This window comes from Triticum urartu, chromosome 2A (assembly GCF_056163025.1).
Source record: "Triticum urartu cultivar PI428250 chromosome 2A, HENAU_Tu73, whole genome shotgun sequence".
Classification (NCBI taxonomy): domain Eukaryota; kingdom Viridiplantae; phylum Streptophyta; class Magnoliopsida; order Poales; family Poaceae; genus Triticum; species Triticum urartu.
The window spans coordinates 33397949-33417116 of record NC_141874.1 but is presented as its reverse complement, the minus strand read 5'-3'; the positions used below and the strand labels follow the sequence as shown (position 1 = coordinate 33417116).

The following is a 19168-nucleotide window of genomic DNA, read 5'->3' as shown; positions in this document are numbered from 1 at the left end:
AACTCCGAATCTGCACTACGCCATGCCATCAAGATCCGTCGCCATCAGTGTGTAGGATGAAGCACCGCTCCACCAAAGAATCTGTCGTCTGGTCCCTCGATCACGTGTGTACCTCCAAGAATGACGCCCCCAAGGGAGGAACGACACCAGAGCGTTGCCGTCATCCGATCATCCGATCTAGGGTTTCCCCAGAGGTAGTAGAGAGTGGCCTTGAACTTCTCCACGACGATGCCTTCAAGAAGGGAACGGCGCAGATAGCGCCGCCACCGCCGGCCTTAGCAGAAGCCGAAGGCAGGTTTTCACCCAGATCAGTTCGAACGGATCCAACTCTCGTGCCCGGGCCGGCGTCACCACCAGCACCACCAGGCAGACCCCTGGAGTACCGGCAGAGCAGCGAACCGCCGGCACCACCGCATCCAGATCGCTGGCCACGTCGGGCCGCCGCCATCCCTCGCGTCGTCCGGGCCAGAGACGGAGCCGCCGACTGCCGCACAGGGACCGCCGCCGCCTGCACACGCCGGAGCGCCGCCGAGAGCCCAGCGCCCGCCACCGCTTGGCGAAGCCAACCGCCGCCCGAGCACTGGCGCCACCGAGGAGTCAGATCGGGGGGGGGGGGGGGAACGTCGCACGCCGACCACCCTCGCGGACCCCGCCGCATGCCCAAGCACCGACGCCATCAGATCGGGAGGAGGAGAAACCCGCGCCACGCCGCCCCGCGCAGACTACGCTGCCGCCGCCACCAAGCAGGGGAGCCCCACCCAGATCCGCTGGCGACCTGACCTGCCGCCGAGCCGAGCGCCGCCGTGAGGGCCGACCGTCCCACGCCGCCCAGGAACCTCGCGAGGAGGGAGGGAGCCCCGCCGCTGCTAATGCACGTGTGGCCTTTGCCCGGCGGCGGCAAGGGAGAGGTAAGGCGAGTGTCGGTGTCAAAACCGGCGGATCTCGGGTAGGGGGTCCCGAACTGTGCGTCTAGGCCGAATGGTAACAGGAGGCAAGGAACACGATGTTTTACCCAGGTTCGGGCGCTCTTGATGGAGGTAAAACCCTACGTCCTGCTTGATTAATATTGATGATATGGGTAGTACAAGAGTAGATCTACCACGAGATCAAGGAGGCTAAACCCTAGAAGCTAGCCTATGGTATGATTGTTGTATGATGAAGTTGTCCTACGGACTAAAACCCTCCTGTTTATATAGACACCGGAGAGGGTTAGGGTTACACAAAGTCGGTTACAATGGTAGGAGATCTTGAATATCCGCATCGCCAAGCTTGCCTTCCATGCCAAGGAAAGTCCCATCCGGACACGGGACGAAGTCTTCAATCTTGTATCTTCATAGTCCTGGAGTCCGGCTGAAGGTATAGTCCGGCTACCCGAACACCCCCTAATCCAGGACTCCCTCAGTAGCCCCTGAACCAGGCTTCAATGACGATGAGTCCGGCGCGTAGATTGTCTTCGGCATTGCAAGGCGGGTTCCTCCTCCAAATTCTTCATAAAAGTTTGTAAACACCGAGAGTAGTGTCCGGCTCTGCAAAATAAGTTTCCACGTATTGCCACAGAGAGAATAATATTAACACAAATCTAATCTGCTGACATATTCCGCAGCGTGACATCACACTACGGCCAAGCCTTTATTTGAATCGTTTTCACTTTTCCACCTCAGCGTGTTCTGCGAGGCGGTTTCCTTGGCACGTCTTGTCAAAGCAGAGATCGTGTCCCCTTTATCTACGGGATTCTCATCAATACGGACGTGGGTAACCCAATCGTGCCCGTTAGCATGTCTTGTCTATTAAAGGCGAGTCCCAAACGGTTACGGGGAGGGCTCCTGGTATTCAACCTCTTATAAAGAGACCAGGGCCTTACTCCCTTTCTCCAATCTCAAAACAAGTTTGCCCGTCGCCTCGAGTTCCAACACCCTAGGCTCCAGATTCCAGGCGCCTCGGACCTTCGACAATGTCCGGTTCCGACCTTCAAGGCCGATGGATGCCCTCCTCCGTCACGGAGGAGGACGTGCTAAAGTTGAGAGAGGCTAAGTTCTTGACCGCCGAAATTTCGCATAGGTTGCCTGCTCAAAGGCAGGCTATTCCCAGTTCCCAGCCCGGTGAGAGCGTAGTGTTCATGTCTCACTTTCTTCGGGGGTTAGGCTTCCCGATGGATCCCTTCGTGAGGGGGCTGATGTTCTATTATGGGCTGGAATTTCATGACTTAGCTCCGGAGTCCATCCTCCACATTTCCTCATTCATCGTTGTGTGCGAAGCGTTCCTCCGTGTTACTCCTCACTTCGGATTATGGCTCAAGACTTTTGGAGTGGAGCCGAAGATGATCAAGGGACGACACGCAGAGTGCGGAGGCGCTGTCATAAGTAAGAATGCTGATGCTCCATGGCCCGAGGGCTCCTTTCAAGAGGAGCTCGGCTTGTGGCAACGAGAGTGGTTCTATATCACCGCTCCCAGGAGCACCAAGTGGGTGGCGCCTCCTGCCTTTCGCTCGGGTCCCCCACCACGGCTAGCGTCATGGGTCAACAAAGGATTAGACTGGGGGTTATCCAAAGACGTGCCCTTGTTGCAGGGCCGCATTAGGGATCTCTTAAAAAGAGACCTCAACCTGGTCAAGGTGACGCAGGTCATGCTGATTCGCCGAACACTGCCCAGCAAACGTCGCTCCCTTCGTCTGTGGGAGTTTAATCCGAAGGGACCACGAGCTCTCCAGCATTTTATGGGCGCAACGCCCGTGGAGATGTATAAAATGTTCTTCGGATCACAAGCAATGTGTCCGGATTTGACCGAGGACGCAGGTTTAAGTTGCAATCGCCCGGATACTCAAGTAAGTAACCTTGTGCCCGGACTCGCTGTCCGTAAAATTGTCATAAATTCGCCCCTAAAAGAGTTGTCCTTTTAAACAGGAGTGGATAGCGAAGGCAAAGCTGATCAGGTGTCCGGCTCCCCTTCCTAAGACCAGGCCGGATCCCGTGCTAGTCAGGATGTTGAAGATCGTGCCTTTGGAGCGAAGTGAGGGGGAGGACAAGGAAACTATGGCCTCCTCGAAGGAGGCTGCTCCGAAGGGAGGAACCGACAATTCCTCTCCTAAGGGGAAGAAGAGGGCCGCCTCTGACGACCCGGAGACCATGGCCTCAAAGCGGGGGAAAAAATCCTCGTCAGAGGGTCCGACGCCGGGGAGATCCTCGGCCGAACTACGCCCTCAAAGGGAACAGCCCTCCAGCAAGCCGTAAGTAGAGAAAGATTTTCCTTTAGAGGGATGAGAGAAATCCTTACTTTTTATCTGAGAAGATTAACCGAAATTTTACTTTGTAGCTCGGACCTCAGCCCTTCTCAGCAGAGCTCGTCTTCGGTGGATCTTCTTCCGGAGATGATGGCGAGTGGAACGCCTCCCCCTGCCGTACCGCCTGGCGAGGCGGGCGACCCTGAGGTGTCGTCGCGGAGGGTTTCTCCGAATCCGGCAGGGGTGGAAGGTAGCCATACGTCCCCCCCAAGGTTCTCCGCGTCCGGCCTTCGATGGAGGTCATAGGACGAGTCCGGCACCGTCTGATGCGCGGTCGGAGGAGCTGATGATTCTGCTGGGGCGAGCTTCTATCTCAGAGGAGCACCGTGCATTGATGGGTACGGTGATTGGAAGGATTTCGTCCGCGGAAAGCGGATTGCATGAGGCCGTCAGAAGTTTGCTGACGGGTTTTGAGGTACGTTTGATAATGTATGTCTTTGTCAGTTGCGCATAAACAAGATGCGCCCTGTGTAGATAGTAGCCCCTGAGAATCTGTGCGTTGTCAAAATTGACGGCGCGCAGAGGATTATAATCCCAGGTCTAAAATGTCGCCTTTGTATATAGGTGGCGAAGTGTCCGGAATCGAGCCGAACTGATGATTTTGCCGAACTAAGGCGGCAACTTGACGTGGCAGATGCCGACATCGCGCTCGTCAACAAGCGGCTTGATGAGGCTCAAGGTATGCAATTCCTCGGGTGGCATCTGGTAAGAGGAGCTTTATGCCAGTATCTTACAATGTGTGTGCTTGACGCAGATGGTGCGGCCGCCGTGGAGAGTCTTCGGGCGGAACTTGCCCGAGCTAAGGAACAAGCCAGGAAAAGTGATGCGGCTGCCGAGAAGGCCCTTGAAGAGCTGAGAGCCGAACAAGCTGCTCACTGCCGAAACAAGAAGGAGATGGCCGAGATGGTCGTGAAGTTAAAAAGTTCTGCTGACCGTTGCAAGTTTCTTGAGAAAGAAGACCGGGCGAGACAGACCGACTTAGAGAAGGCCGTTGCTGATGCCAAGGACGCTTGCTCTGCGATGAGAGCTGCGAAGGAGGAGCTGCGTCAGGCCGGACAGATTGCGGCTGGAAAGCCCTTTATGCTACGGAGGAAGTTTTGCGATCCGAAGTTTGCTCCGTTGGACCGGATGTGGAGTGCGGAGGACACCTATCTGGATTTGGCGGCGAGTGCTGCTGATGCGACCGAATACTTTCGAGATCAAGAAGATCGCGAAGTGGAAAGGCTTTTCTGGTCACAGTTCCAGAATCCAGAGCATCCACTGGCAGTGGACGATCGTCTGGCTCAATGGGCCGAACTGAATAGATTGTCCGGACTCGCCATGAAGTACGTCATGGGTCATCTGTGGCCGGGGAGGTCGGAGCCGAAATGTTATTTCAGCTTGGTGCAGCAATTCCTTGACGCGGTGCCATGTATCAATGCGATGAAGAGGTCAGCATGCATAGAGGGCGCACGGATGGCTCTTGCCCGTGTCAAGACATACTGGGCGGAGATGGAGACCACCGTTGTTGCATCCCGAGATTCGGGCAAAAGCCAAGTACCCTCCGAGCACTATTTTCAGGAAGTCCTTGAAGGCGCTCGTGTAATAGAGGTGCAGTGCTCCAAGGATGCTATGTTCTGATAGCATATGTAATTGTAAAGCAATATTTTGATGAATTGTAGTAGCCTTTTATACTTGTGCCTTCAAGTATTTGGAACACCTCCTGTGCGGCCGTTTTAAGATATATATACAAAATCTGAAAGATTGCAGTCGTTGGCTTCAGCCCCCACGCACATATTGCGGGGGTGCTCACAGAAGGCGCATTTTCACACTTAATCCAACGTCTTGGTCCCACAAAGAAGGTGATAGCGCAGCGAGCTAGGCAACCGGACTATAATGCTTTAACACTTTCACTTAGCCATAGGAGCTTGACAATGGGACTATTTAGGTAGCCCCTGGTGGCGACTACGCTCGCCCGAATTCGGGGCGCGTATGTGCCTGGCCGGGAAACGACCCTTCGTTAATATGGAGGAATCCTACAGATTCCGGAGAGTCATCGAGTGGTTGACCAGTCTCACGCCATATCATGACAGTCGGTTTTCGGCTTTCTCTACTGAGGTGCTCGCCTGGCCGAACCAGGGCACAATCGCAGTAGTTCTCCTGGTGACGCCTTAGCCGATAGAGCGGAACGTAAGGCGGCCGAACACAGGAGCCGGGCAACCCAACATTTGACCAAAATCATGACTCGGAGCTGATGCATATAAGGCCAAACTCGCGACGCCGAACACTCCCTAAGGTATTCGGTCTTTATGAGAGCGGGCGAGGTAACGCTCTGAGGTATAAGCCCCTAGTGTCCAGGTATAAGCAAGAATTCTGACGTTGCCACATGCCAAGACGCCAGCCTCCTCCTTGGTCATAGAACCAGGGGATGTGTATCAACAAGAGACAGTAAAAAAGGTTTACGCAGGGTCTTAATCTGAAAAGAATTCTTGGAACGGGTCCCTACTACACGTCTGCGCCTGTGTCTCCGTTGTGCCGTATCCTGGACGGCGCAGCACGACGTTCATGTGTGAAGCCCCTAGTGCAGGGGTATATGGCCACTAATCCTTTATCAACGATACTTTTGTGCCGGACTCGTCTATCCGTGTCCGTGGTCTTAATGACCTGTTTCGATATTCTGGCTGGTGAAGCCACTGTATTGTGGGGCTGTTAAAGCGTCCGCACAATCCTCCGCATGGGGGAGGTGTTCTCACTGCTTCCCCTTTAAGAAGATGATGCCGCGTGGACCGGGCATCTTAAGCGTAAGAGATGCATAATGCGGTATTGCGTTAAAGCGGGCGAAAGCTTCGCGTCCCAATAGTGCTTGGTAGCGACTTGAGAATGGGATGATGTGGAAAGTCAGCTTTTCGCGACGGAAGTTATCGGCAGAGCCGAAAATAACCTCGAGCCGGAGAAAACCCATGCAATGGGTGTCCGGACCTAGCGTTACTCCTTGAAAGGAGGTTTTGCTGTGGCGAATTCTTTTTGGGTCGATCCCCATGTGGCGGATTGAGTCCTGATATATCAGGTTGAGTCCGCTGCCACCGTCCATAAGGACATTTGAAAACTAGAGTCCGCCAATTATTGGATCGAGTACCAGGGCAGTCCAGCCTGGGTTCCTGATACTTCTAGTATAATCCAGATTATCGAAGATGAATAGTTTTGACAACCAGTGGCGGGATTCCTTTGGGATAGGCCGTGGGGCGCGTACCTTTATGGGCGCCGCACGTTTTGTTATGTGGAGTAAGTTTACTGTTTTTACTTCTTGTGGGAAATTCTTTTGTTTCCTGGTACTCTGCTTTTGGGGTTCGTCCTTGTCTTCGCTTGGTGTGTCGAGCCCCTTGTGTTCGGCGTTGAGTCTGCCGGATTGTTTGAAAACCCAACAATCTCTGTGGGTATGGTTAGCAGGCTATCCGGGAGTGCTGTGTATTTGACATATCCTATCCAAGATTTTGTTTAGGTTGGATAGGTCGTCCCTGTTATCTTGGAGGGGCGGCTTTTTCTGATTCTGTCGTGAGCTTTTGAATCCGGCGTTGACTACCGTGCTCTTCAGACTTTTTTCCTTAGTCCGGCGACGGTCCTTATTGCATCGTGGTTTTCCGTTTCCATCCCTAGTTTCGGATGTACTTGGGTCACTGGTGCTGCATCTTGCCAACCAGCTGTCCTCTCCTGCGCAAAAGCGGGTCATGAGGCTTGTTAGTGCGGCCATTGTTCTTGGCTTTTCTTGGCCGAGGTGTCTGGCGAGCCATTCGTCTCGGACATTATGCCTGAAAGCCGCTAAGGCTTCAGCGTCCGGACAGTCGACTATCTGATTCTTTTTGGTAAGAAATCTATTCCAGAATTGCCGAGCTGATTCTCCGGGCTGTTGAGTTATGTGACTAAGATCGTCTGCATCCGGAGGGCGGACATAGGTCCCTTGAAAATTTGCTCGGAAAGCGTCCTCGAGCTCTTCCCAACTTCCGATTGTGTTTTCAGGAAGGCTTTTGAGCCAATGCCGGGCTGGCCCTTTAAGCTTGAGGGGTAAGTATTTTATGGCGTGGAGGTCATCTCCTCTAGCCATATGTATGTGGAGGATATAATCCTCGATCCAGACTCCAGGGTCTGTTGTTCCATCATATGCCTCTATGTTTACGGGTTTGAATCCCGCTGGAAATTCATAATCCAGGACCTCATCGATGAAACATAGGGGGTGTGCGGCACCCCTGTATTTGGGTGTGCCGGATTCTAATAATGGCTTTATTGCATTGCTTACGAGAGCTTGCTTTCTTGGCCCGTAAATGGACCTGGCTGGGCCATGATGCGAATCCTTAAGTGGGTCGCATGCCGGCTTAAGTGCGGCGCTGCTTGCCGCTTTATGCTGGCCATGGGGTCGTCTATCTGACCGTGTGGCTTTCTCACTTTTGGAATGCGAGGGCTCTAAAGCCTCCTCGTCGAATTCAGGCAGTAGCTTTCTTTTCGGATAGCTTTTAGTGCGGCGACTGTCGCCGTATTTGTCTGCGGTATTGATTACTTTACTCCATCTGATCCTGAGTGCATCTTCCGCAGTTTTTAGCTTCCGCTTCTGCTTTTTCTGGCTGCGTGCGGTTGCAACGAGCCGTTTGTGGAGGTTTTTCTGCTTTGTGGGCTTGTCCGGCGTAGGGTCGTCTGGAATGCCATTTTCGTCGGGGGAGGGATGTTCGGTTTCTCTATCCGGGTTGTCCTGTTGGGACAGTTGCTCTAAGGCATGCTCGTCGTCTACAGGCTCATCTTGCTCTATGGCTGGGTCTTTATCGAGGCGGGGCTTGGGTCGGCGTTTACGCCGACGCTTTGATTGTTTTTCGAGAGATCGATCCCTCTTTCCATCCCCGTTTTCCTCGTTGTTGCTTCCTTTAGGGGTATCCACCATGTACACATCGTGAGATGAGGTGGCTGTCCGATGTCCTATAGGCGTTGGTTCTTGGTTGTCTCCTGCATCGTCGTCCATACCGTCGATGTCTTCGGAGTCGAAGTCGAGCATGTCGGTTAAGTCGTCGAGAGTGGCTACAAAGTGGGTGGTGGGTGGGTTTTGAATTTTTTCATCATCCGAATCCCATCCTTGCTGACCGTAGTCCGGCCAGGGCTCTCCTGATAAAGAGAGAGACTTTAGCGAATTCAGGATGTCGCCGAAGGGCGAGTGCTGAAAGATGTCTGCGGCGGTGAACTCCATTATCGGTGCCCAATCGGATTCGATCGGCTGGGGCGCGGGGGGCTCGGAGTTCGGAAAGGAATCCGGCTCCTCGGAGTCACGGGCCATGTGGAGTGCGGGGCTGGAGTTCGGCTCGATCACCTCTGAGATCGTAGCCCCTGAGGCAGCGTCCAACCGCTGATCCTCGATCGGCGCAGTAGGCTCCGACTCAATGGTCGGAACCGATGTGTGTGCGGCCTCCAAGGCGCTGTTCGGCGGCAGAGCTATATCATGCCCATCGAGACAGTGCGGCGTGCTTGGCTGTGGCTCGAATCCGTCGAAGATCAAGTCCCCGCGGATGTCAGCCGTGTAGTTTAGGCTTCCAAACCTGACCTGATGGCCAGGGGCGTAGCTTTCGATCTGCTCAAGGTGGCCAAGCGAATTGGCCCGCAGTGCGAAGTCGCCGAAGACAAAGATCTGTCCGGGGAGAAAAGTCTCACCCTGGACTGCGTCGTTGTTGATGATCGAAGGATCCATCGGGCCTAAAAGCGCCGACACAGAGGAACTCTCAATGAAAGCACCAATGTCGGTGTCAAAACCGGCGGATCTCGGGTAGGGGGTCCCGAACTGTACGTCTAGGCCGAATGGTAACAGGAGGCAAGGAACACGATGTTTTACCCAGGTTCGGGCCCTCTTGATGGAGGTAAAACCCTACGTCCTGCTTGATTAATATTGATGATATGGGTAGTACAAGAGTAGATATACCACGAGATCAAGGAGGCTAAACCCTAGAGCTAGCCTATGGTATGATTATTGTATGATGAAGTTGTCCTACGGACTAAAATCCTTCGGTTTATATAGACACCGGAGAGGGTTAGGGTTACACAAAGTCGGTTACAATGGTAGAAGATCTTGAATATCCGCATCGCCAAGCTTGCCTTCCACGCCAAGGAAAGTCCCATCCAGACATGGGACGAAGTCTTCAATCTTGTATCTTCATAGTCCTGAAGTCCGGCTAAAGGTATAATTCGGCTACCCGAACACCCCCTAATCCAGGACTCCCTCAGCGAGAAAGGGGAGTGGTGCCGGCGATCTAGGGTTCCGCCCGGGCCGCTCGCGGGAGCGGCACGGGGGACGGGGGCTCACAATGTAGTTACATATATGATGTATGCATATAAATGGATTTTCAGGTATGTACACACGCAAGCTTGCCGGCCGGTCGAGACACCCGAATATCACCAACATTTCATGCACGTGCATGTGCAAGAACGTGGGCAGCTTGCTATGCATGCTTATATATATATATATATAATGCAACATTGGACAAGTACTCGTCGAACAACACCACTACGGTATCCTCCACTGTTTTCAAGCGAGTTCAGCAATAATTTTTAGTTTCATTGCCAGTACGAAAGGATGATGCTCCACTGTGTTGATGCAGGCAAACATAGTATTGAATGCTACTACGTTCCCCCTGAAAAGATAAATAATGCGACCACAGATATTATATATTTGGAGTATGTACTTAGTAGACAAATTCCATTGAAGTTTCAGTTTTCTCTACAAACTTCCATTGAGGTTTCAGTTTTGCGGGCTGGTGCGGCGGCTGGCGGCAGCGCCCTCCCTTTGGGGCCCCGTCTGGGTCTGGGCAGGTCTGGCATGGCTCCGCCTGCGATGGCTCCGACAGATGGATGTGCGTCTCGTGCAATGGATTGTGAGATGGCGGTGCACCCACTGCAGTGCGACGACGAGAGCTTCACGAGCCATTTCAGGCTCGGCCAGACCCAGGTACCCGGTGTGCTCCTCTTGTTTCGTCCGGACGGTGACTGCCTATGCTGGCGGAGCTTGTCCCCTCCCACGTGGCTGCTGACTCTGCCGCTTCTCGGTCCTGGATGCTCCCTCTCGGACCCGTCGGTCCCGCTTCGCTCTCCATGGTGAGACGGTGGTGGTGACTCGAAGACCATGGTGTTGCATGCTGGTGGGCGGCAAGTTTAGTGGAGTGCGACAGATCAGTCGGGGAGATGGGTGTGTCGCAGACGAGAGAAATCCCTATCGGCTTGGCCAGCACCGGCACGGTGATGCTCGTGGGTGCCGCCGTTTCTTCCTGAAGGGCTCGCCTATCCCTCTCACCCACGCCCATCCGCATATCGGGGGAAACTCTAGGACCTGTCTGGGCGACAACGTCGTCATCGTCACGTTTCTTCCTAAAGATGATGCTTGGTATGCGGCGATTCAAAGTGCTAGGACTGTGGTGGAAGTCTCCAGAGGGTGCGGTGGTTGCAATCATCATTGTTTCCTTCGATCCGACTTTGTTGTCATTATTCTTTTAGTTCTCTTTTATTTCTCTTGGGCATACTTGTGCATGTTGTCTGCCTCAGCATTGAGATCTCTGTTCTTCGGGTGGTTGATATATTAATATAGCGGGATGAAAGCCTATTTCAACGGAAGATCCGGCCGATGATGCATGTCCGCCCCGAGGCATGAGCACGTCGCTGCCATACAGAAAGGTCCAGAGCAATAACTTTCGCTGCCCTAGCAACACACCAGGAGACTGCGGCTGCTGGTACTCGCCGTCGTGCAAACACCACGCCTCGATCGAAACCCAGTGCGGCCACCAACACAAGGTCCGCGTCGGCCTAGAGCGGGCCTGCACACCCATAGGCCACGTAAGTATATTGGATGGCCACGGTGCTTGTAATCATACGGTGTCCGACTAGTCCGATACTCCGATTGCAAGCAAATAAACAGTAGGCTGATCGTCCCTACCACTACCCAATTCACCTTGATCAAAATTAGAATATGCAAGGAGAACTTTCAGCCAAAACTGTACTTTGAGTTCCCGTGCCAGTGGGCTGTGCAATGTTATGATGTCATGTCTCTCATTTCTTCACCCCGGGAATAATACTTAATGGGCTCATATTGAGGAACCAAAATTATATATAAGTTTTATATGGCACAGTTCAAGTCTTGAGATTCTTGACTGGACTACAATTTTCTCTCTCATGTCCAATAGGGAAAGTAACAGGGTAGAGGATATATGAATGGGCATATATTATTTACTCTTGGTGTATGTATATTGAATGAGACAAAAGAAAGTGGCATTGGATAAAATGGGATAGAACTTTTTAATGTACTGTATTTATATTACAGGAAGTACGTATTTGTTCTGGATTCAACCTAGCTAATTAAGGCAAGGTTCGATGCCATTAAGCCATCCGTTGAACACAACTAGTATATTAAAGTGAGCAAAACTGTTAGAATTTCTCTTTATTTACTGAAGTCACATAAGTTGAGTAATCTTATAGATTATGACGTAAGAAAAACTTCGTCTAGTTATTTCGGATGATATAGCTCCCTGTAAATCTATTCTCCATAGACAATGGGATGCCAAGCAATCATACCAACCATGGTCACAGAGCCTTCATCGTCAAGTTCTTTGGAGCAATGTGCGCTGCATACAAGGATGATTTGGTTGGTAAACATCACACATGACTTCAAGTTTTTCTGTCTCTACATGTAATTTATTCATTTTTTTTACCAGTGCATAACTCTTGCGTGCACCTTCACATGTCAGCAGCTTCTCAAGACACACTGGGACAAACATGAAGAACGAAAGGAGCGAAGATTGCATGGTTTACTGCATCGATGGAGAAGAGGATCAATCAGAGTTTTGTGGCCCTTCCTTAATGAAGAATCTGAGCAGTGCTATGTTTCCCCATGCTTCCAAACCCTACCATGTGTCATTTTTGCTTTAATGGCCTCCACTGCCTAAGCTGCCGGCCTCTATCACAAACTTTCGTGAACAGAAGATGCTGGTCGTGACGATGTGGAACTGCCAATATACCATACCAGACCAAACTTTGACAGTGATTTATATGGACCAGGTTGCCTCCCCGGATGATGTTCCCCTGGGCACTCTATGAGTAACGCAGGTGATCACCATCCGAACGTCCTCAATATTAATAAATAGATGGACGGCCATGCACCATGCATGAGTGGTTGCTCAAGGGGCCGTTTCAATCTCTATGTTTGATAATAAGGATCATACCGGTGTTGCTGAAAACACTCGTGGTGGCAATGTCCTCAAGTAGGAATATAATTGTAGTGTGCGCTTGTTCTATTGGAATTCGGTGACTTGACTAGACATAGGAAACACAAATGACACATCGACATTTGTCAAGATTTAAATTTCTGCCAATGTATAGTTTAACTATGAGTCAATTACATCGATGATGCTAGAACTTGACGCAAACAATCACTTTAGTGCTACAACTTGACCCAACAATGAAGACAAGGCGTGTGGCATGCTTTTTTTTTGCATGGAACCCTTTTATTTATTTTCATAGAAAAACTACTGACAAGCGGGTCCCAGCTATCTGCACACAAATTTTTGCTACTGACAGCTAAGACCCGCCTGTCAGGGTCTTTTTGGTGAAAAATATAAAGACAAGGGGGTTTCTAGGAAAAAGGAAAAAACCACACGCCTTGTCTTCATTGTTTGGTCACTGACAACGGGCTCTACGTCATGCTAGCAGGCCTCATCAGTGTTGCGGGAGTATACAAACGTGATTAGCACCTTATTTGCACGCCCAAGCCAAGCTTTTGCACCACTTCAATGTATTGCCACAAGTTCTAGCACCAAAGCAAACAAACGAACGAAGGAAACTGTGCGCTATGGATTTTTTTACCCAAGGACGCTTCCAGCAGATCTACATTATGGTTAACCCTGCATTGCACCTAATTAAATATCTGCATCGCTCATAATTCTTTTTGTGCGAGAAAACTTTCAATCTATTCATCTCAATCATGATAGTACTCCCTCCGGTCCTTTTTAGTTTGCATATAAGTTTTATCCGAGGTCAAAGTATATCTACTTTGACCAAACTGATAGAAAAATGTATTAACATTCACAATATGAAATCAATATTGTTAAATTCATTGTGAACCATAGTTTCATAGTTTATATATGTTATATTGTACTCCCTTCGTCCTAAAATAAGTGACTTTATTTTGTACTTACTAAGTTACTACAAAGTTGAGTCATTTATTTTGGGGCAGAGGGGTAGATGATATTTTTTTAACATAAATTTGGTCAAGCTTTATAAAGTTTGACTTGACAAAAATCTAATACATAGAGCAAAAAGGACCGAAAAGAGTATAACGAACACCAGAAATAATAACTCAACAGGATATACGTACAAAGAAAAGTGGCAAGCGATGAATCGTAGTTGCTACTCGTAACTTGCACACAAACTCACACAGAGAGAGGTGGAAGCAAGGCAAAATACAGATTGATTCATCGGCCGACCAAAAATGCACATGAGATTTATTATTACTTTTGCCCCAGCCCAGGGTTTCATCGATTACCATACCTTTTCCTTTATTTATCAAAAATTCTGTGGAACAAACGTTCCCACATAAACTTTTAGCGCGACGCACTTGATTCGGCGATTGCCACGCACTCGTGCATGATCATGACCTTGCATGATGTCAGCACGACATAGCACTCTCAGAAAAAATGACTAGTCACAACAATAGTTTGTGTCGCGCCATTTTCAATGAACACCACCATTATTATTTTTTATATAATAGCGGGGTTGACATATTTAGTATGCCAGCTTTCCAACGTTAGTATTGGCATTGCTTTTTTCCGACACGCCACAAATTAGTGGGCCCAGCTATACTGACTAGTCACAAGATAGGGTGTGTCTAGGGCACATCTACATGTGCTCTAGTTATTGCACATCTAAGTGGGTGAATCAAGTATAAAGAGAAAAAGAAAAAAGAAAAAGAAAAATGTCCACACGAATCTCAACACAAGATCAATGACATAGGACTTAGATGTGCAATACTTATGGCACATCTAGATGTGCTTTAGCAAAACTGCACAAGATAATTATGAAGTTGGATTTCATTGCACGTTGTAGATAATTAGTCTACTAGTGCTCTTTGTCCTAAAACGCCAGCAGTATCTTTTGCATAGATACAGGAGTGTTGACAGTCCTTACTTCTCAAACAATTTCACTTCTTTTCTCCACAAAAATCTTCTCCCCAATTAGTTAGCTCCTCTTAATTTTTGTTGTTCCCTCTTAGCTAGCTACATATCTGGTAATGGACCCACCGGAGCTTGTCAAATAGGCTTGAGTCTTGCGTGCGAGCCCAAATCAACGGAGCGTATCGAAAGGTTGGGACTCCACCACCTTGGTTGAGCTCCCCTCTGACCCTGTTAGCTACGCCACGAGCTCGCCACGGCCAATGCAACTTGCCCTGTTTGGTGAATCATCCCACTATAGTAGCATGAGGTCCGTTCGATCCGGCGGCTATACCATCGACGCCGAAGCTGCCGGAAATCGGGTGAGGGCACATATGCTGCTTTGCGGCTATTGACGCCCTCCAGATAAGAATATCTCACACACACAAATGAAATCCAGAGCGAGAGTTCTATATATGTGCTGGCTGTGGAAGGATATATGACAGAAAATACATCGATCTATTTCAGCAAATTTGTACAATTCAAATCTAGTGTGGCTCACATCATTATGTGTATACTATGATCTGCAAGAAGGAACAGAGTTTTTCTACACATGGATATGGGTCGATCCCGTGCAGAAATACGTAAGCGAGTTGCTCAAGTACTCCATTGGACCACTGAGAAAACAGATAGATGAGATGCAAGTCAAGAATGATGTGATGCGACGCCAAATCAAAAATTCAGGAAGTTTCGATATGCACTTTTAGCTAATGCTATCTTTGGGCTCGTTCTCCCTGCTAGATCTTGGAGGCAGCATTTCTTCTGGTGGGAGTCATTACACTGATGATGTTCTTACCCTAGGTAGATTATCTAGATTGAGTAGTAAAAGCTATATTTGTTATTGAGGCTAACTATTATACATGTTGGCTACAAGACTGACTATAGATGACATGACAACAACGTATAACTAGCAGCCAGCTAAACTATTAACCATGTTCTAGGTGAGAACATCGATTACAATTAGATAAGGAGTTACTAAAACCCATTGAACTCATCATGGTTGCGCCGCCCGATTAGACATATAAATAAAATGTACTAATAAACAAAGGAGAAATTACTACTAAGACCCTAGGACTCAAAATTGTAGCCAATGCTAAAATAGAACTCAGCATGGTTGCGCCACTATAGCTACGTAGGGATATTTTTGGACTTGTCTCAGAATTCCGACTCGTCTACTATCCTGTGGGGCGCCAGATTAGGTGATCAATCAAGTGAGGGAGATTTCCTTCTCTGCCAGTTGTATCTACCGGCCACAAAGCATTCACCCCATTGTATGGAATATCTAAACTATTGTGGAACTCGAGAGCTGTTTGGATTGTGCCCCATCTAGCCCTACCAAATTATGGGCATGTCCAACTTGAAGGCAAGATCAAAAAATTGGAAAGTTATGGCTATTTGGATTGTAGCCACAACACTTGCCAACTTTTTGGCAAAATCATTGGCCACCGTTTGGTTCGAAGCCAAATATTTGGCAATCTTGATTGGACTGTGTTTGGTTTGGTTCCAAAATGCATGCCAGCCAATAAAAAACACATATGTATATGACCTCACATATATCACATGACATAAATCTAAATTCTCAATTTACAAACACACACATACACAAACTGTAAGCATGCATTTTCACAAATTGACAATATGACATGGTTCAACTAATATATTAGATAACTCATATATTGTTCGATACATCAGATTAATCGAGGAAGCTAAATAAAATTCACATAGTAAAAAGTCTTTACCAGACCATGTAAGTTATATTAGTCAGACATGCACCAAGTCTGCTTCATTTAAGCAAAATATGATGCACCCAACATGATGTATGTTGACCATGCTCCTAGCGATATAAACAAAAGGAGGCCACAAACTCTATCTAGTAATGTGGCCATTCAATGAGCAGTTGCAGATCCACCATTGCCACCATATTCTTGAAACCGACGCTCGAAGAAGCTAAGGACCCACTGTCCAAGAATTGTTTCACAGCATAGTTGAGATAACTATGGAAGATATCTTGGTCTGGCTTGGATAGATATGCTATAATTTCAAGTTTATCCTTAGCTTGTATGGAAAGGGCATTTATCCACTTCCAAAAGTTTGCATATGGATCTGTAGCTGGCATTGGTTGCACAGAAACAATAGGAGATGCAAGAGAGTCAGCTAGCTTCTTGACACTGGCTGCAATATCATCATTATATATCTTGCCCTTCTTGTTTGCTTTCCCCTTAGTTGATTTCTTGGAAGGTGAAGATGACACATGCTTGCGCTTCTTGTTTAGATAATTGCCATCCAAATCAACTTTAGGACCGTTGTCATCAATACCATTAGTGTTAGCTTCATCGCTGTCTATTGGAATTATATTGGCCTCAAGTTCCCTCACTTCTCGCTATCGTCATTGACATCATCCACATTGACAATGGTTTGGTCAGTTGCAAGTGAGCCATCAACATGGGACTGGTCAGAGAATAACTCTTGCAATTGATGAAAGAACCCGATGGGTCTAGTAAGATAATTGACTGTAGTTTTCTGCACATAAGGTAAAGAAAAAGATGATAAAATATTAAGCAAACACAATAAAAAACAGTGAATAGGAAGCACGTATATGGACAATAGAAGCCTATCCAGTTATTTTCAGATTAGAGCATGATAGAAGCAAGAGAACACAGTAATACAAACTTACATTTAGGTTTTGCGTTTCTTACTCAAACAGTGTGAATGTGAAATTAATCCTGTCAAAGCCGTTGCCACTATTGGCCATGGCGCGACGCACCCAACCACTTCTCCTTGCATGAACGATAGTGTCGGTCCACTTGGGTTTGTGTGACACCGAGAGAAAACTTGCCATTCAAAGCATCAACACAGTGCAAGTGGTGTTGTTTCTTGAACTTGAAAGTTGTAGGTTTGTCCTTACGAAGCTCAATATACCAATCAAGCATAAACCTTGTCACCTCGTTAGTCCAGGTTATGTACTTCTCATGAGGATTTGACTCATCCTCGGTCTTTATAGTGATCTTTTGGTTCCCCATGACCTGCAGATAGGTCACCAACACAAACCATTTTAAAGTGATTAAACAAATACACTAGAAGCATGGTCCCAACCAGCATACAAACACCCATATTCACCAACACTTGAAGCATAACTACTAAAACATTATGAATCTGAAATAAGTCAGACAATCTTACAAGGATAAAATAAGTTACATAAACTCATCAAAATCAAAGCGCTACATCCTTCAATTGTTCCCTCACATGAAGATACATCAAAGATACACTACGGACTTCAATTGTTCCCTCACATGGGAAATACATCACAGATACTAAAATATGTTAGCATTGGCCTCGTTGTCACTTGCACTCTCTCTATCTGCCCGCATTTGTTTAGCTAATAAATCACGCTTGGCAGCCAACTCATGTATGTCAGCCTCTTGATCACGAACCCGTCCACTACTCCTTGGGAGGTTGGCATACCATGTCGCCTCATCCACAACATATTCATCTGGACAATTTTCTAATATCCAGTTGTGCAAATCTCAGATTAAGGTGCTAACTTCCCCATCGCACGAAGGACAATATAGAAATATCCTCTCACCGTTTCACCAGATTGCCAGAACCAAAATCCAACAGATGAATTTGATGCTGACCGACCATGTATAGGAACATTGCAACTTGTTCCTCTACCGAAACATGAAATGTGTCATTTAGTAACTCCTTTTGCCTAAGCCTATTACATAGCTTGTAAAAGACAGCTCGAGTCATCCTTAATTGCTTGATGCATGTTGCACCCGATGTCTCAATGAGCCTAATTAGTACATTTGTTCTGTAGATGTCTCTCTGAACTAATGGACCATACTTCCTGCCTTTACCTCTAAATTTTCGACAATCTCTGCTTCTATACCGGAGGGCCAAGAGAAAAACAATAATAGATAGATTTCTCTGCCTCAAGATGTGGGATTGGAGAGGTCGTCACAACGTTGTTTAGGGGACGGATGGCGGCGCACTGGTGGGGTGCGGGAAGCGATCCATACGGTGGTGGCAGACCAGAAGCAACATATGGCGAGGTCCGGCAAAGGAGGCAGAAGAGGCAAGGGGCCGGCTGCGGCTCGCGGCGACGACGACGCTAACCTCTTGATGGGGAGGTGGGGAAGCCTTCGTATGGGAAGGAGAAAGAAAACCAAAGGGAAAACAGATCGATGGGGGCCTAATTCCCTAAGAAAAATCCATGATGTGTAAGGAGGAGAGACGAAAAAAACCATATGATGATGGGAGGAGTGATGAAAAAAACCAGACGAAGGTGGGAGGTTGAGACAAAAAAAACCCGGACAAAACGAAGACTACCAAGTCGTCCCTTAGGAGTAGAGATTTCCACAAATTTGGCAAGAAGTACTATTATTTTAAAAAATAGCTGGGGAATGAACTACTATAATTGAACACTGATTATTCCAAGTTATAACTACACTTTTTCAAATATCACAACCGTGCAGAATTTTTTCCAGAGAAAAGAGAATGATTGAGTTATTTTTGTCGGGCGTGCCCGCGGTGTGCTGTTGAGCATTGGAGACTGCACTTTTCTTGTTATAACATTGAGTTTTCTTCTTCTGAAAATGACAAATATATTAATATCTAGCACACCATTAATCACGCTGGATGGAACAACACCATCTAACACTCCATCAGTTATAGTGTTATAGCATTGAAAATTTGGTTG

General features: G+C 48.1%; 1 pseudogene; it reads right to left on the bottom strand.

Annotated features, from left to right (window-relative positions):
• Positions 1–16323: 16323 nt before the first annotated feature.
• LOC147983258 (uncharacterized) lies at positions 16324–17489 on the bottom strand (annotated as a pseudogene).
• Positions 17490–19168: the final 1679 nt, after the last annotated feature.